The following is a 2,231-nucleotide window of genomic DNA, read 5'->3' as shown; positions in this document are numbered from 1 at the left end:
CTGGAAGAAGACAGACAAGGTCTGCAAACATTTGGATAGCTGGAGCAAAGGAGATTTCTCCATGGAGACATGTAAACACAAGTACAAAGACCCGGGCTAGGGCTGGCATGAAAGGTGGCCTGACTGAGGATCAGAGGCCAACTCAGGAGATGCCCTGAGGGGCCTTCTGCCGAGGGGGAGGGCAGTGGCTGCAGTTCCCGCTGGGGGGTGGGGAACACATGGGGTCAGGCCTTTTCTGACTGATCCTGGGAAGCGGGTCAGCTCTGGGCTGATAAGCCCAGGGCGGGTCTGGGACTGTGTGGCCTAGTCAGGAAAGGGTGGATCCTGGCAGTCCAATGGTTGGACTCACTCTCACTTGGGTTCAGTCCCTGGGCGGGGAACTAAGACCCCACATTCTGTGTGGGGTGAGGGTGGGGTGTGCAAAAAGCAAAAAAGGAAGGGGATATCCTGAGTTCCAGCAGAATCGTTGTGGGGAAGGTTCTTCACAGGAAGCCATTTCTCAGACACAGAGGGTGGGGAGATTTCTAGACCTTCAGGTCACCTTCAACATTGCTGAGAGGCAACGGGCTGTGGAGGGGACAGGAAGGGCAGACGCCCAGACCCGGGGCTGTGACAGGTTGGAAGGAAACACAAATGCATCTCAAGGGTCAGAGAGGCAGGGCTGCTGCTGGCTGATCGGGAAACGCAGGCTGCGACCTCCCAGTTAAGTGGAGTCCGTGCTCCCAGTTGGCAAGCCTGCAGAAGCCATTACATTTGGAAAATCAAACTGAAATGGAGCCAAATAACCCATGACTTCTCCAAAAAATAGCTATAGAATAATTAATTGGAAACCACATGCAATCAAAAGACTGTAGACACAAACTTTACAATTTGCACCAAAACTCACTAGAAATTGTTCACAAACACATTTAAAAAGCAAAAGGATAAAAACTGTTAGATGAAAACACAGAAGAAAATCTACATAAACTTGGGCTTGGTGAATTTTAACATAAAACCTCAACAGCCTATTCACAAAAGAAATAAAGTTTTGAATACAGACTTTAAAAATTTAAAACTTTATGAAATATTCAGAAAACCGAAAGATAAGTCATAAATTGGGAGGAAAAAAAATTTGCAAAATGCATATCTGATAAAGAATTGGTACAACTATAAAGCAAACACCTTCATTACAAATGAGTAAAGATTTGAACAGACACCTGGCCAAAGAAGATATACAGACAATAAATAAGTGGACAAAATATGATCAGCATTGTATATACCGTTAGAGAATGACAAATTAAAACAAGAAGACAGGGGCTCCCCTGGTGGCTCAGTGGTAAAGAATCTGCCTGCCAATGCTGGGGATATGGGTTCAAGCCCTGGTCTGGGACGATCGCACAGGCTGTAGAGCAACTAAGTCTGTGCTCCACAACGAGAGGAGCCGCTGCGATGAGAAGCCCACACACCACAGCTAGAGAGTAGCCCCTGCTGCTGCTGCTAAGTCGCTTCAGTCATGTCTGACTCTGTGCGACCCCATAGACACCCCTGCTTGCTGCAAATAGAGAAAAGCCCACGTAGCCATGAAGACCCAGCACAGCAAAAAAAGACACAACAATCTTAAAAACAACAAGACAGCCCACCCCTCCTAGGGCTGCTAACCTCCTCCCAAAATGGCAACACCGCTAACCAGAGGAGGAGGAACAGCAGCAGCCCTCCTTCACTGCGGATGGGACTCGCATCCGGCCTCCTGAGACACGGGCGGCAGTATCTTCCAAAGCCAAACAGGTCTCACACCTTGAGAGCCACCCTTCATGCGTCCAGTAATCATACAACTGCTTGGAAAAGCTGTATCCAAACAAAAACAAGGATGCTATTACGCACAGAACCTCTTCTCATGTCTGAACCTTACAGCAATCAGAATGTCTTCAGGAGATAATGCATAAGCAGATTGGGGTTCCTCCATGTGAAGGAGAGCAGAATATGACACCTGAAATACGGGATTTCAAGAGAACCTAAAGAGAGCTAAACCATTTTTTAAAAAGAAAATCCATGTTGGAGGTTCACACTTACCAACATCTGATGTTAGCACACAGAAATACTGAATAAGACACTGTGATACTGGCATGAAGATACACATATGGATGAACGGAATGGAATAGAGGTCCCAGTGATAAAACCATTTGTCTTCGATGAATGGATGTCAGACTACAGTCAACAGCAATAAAGATGGGGGGAAGTGGGGGACTTCCCTG

At 46.9% G+C, this 2,231-nt stretch overlaps 1 long non-coding RNA gene across 2 annotated transcripts in view; it reads right to left on the bottom strand.

The window, feature by feature from the left end:
- The window catches only part of LOC112443778 (uncharacterized), a 40,343-nt gene that overhangs the window by 24,679 nt on the left and 13,433 nt on the right, over positions 1-2,231 (bottom strand). The window lies entirely within an intron of this gene.

Source organism: Bos taurus, chromosome 23, assembly GCF_002263795.3.
Source record: "Bos taurus isolate L1 Dominette 01449 registration number 42190680 breed Hereford chromosome 23, ARS-UCD2.0, whole genome shotgun sequence".
Taxonomy (NCBI): Eukaryota; Metazoa; Chordata; class Mammalia; order Artiodactyla; family Bovidae; genus Bos; species Bos taurus.
Note: the sequence above shows the minus strand (reverse complement) of the source record. Positions and strands in the feature narration are given on the sequence as shown.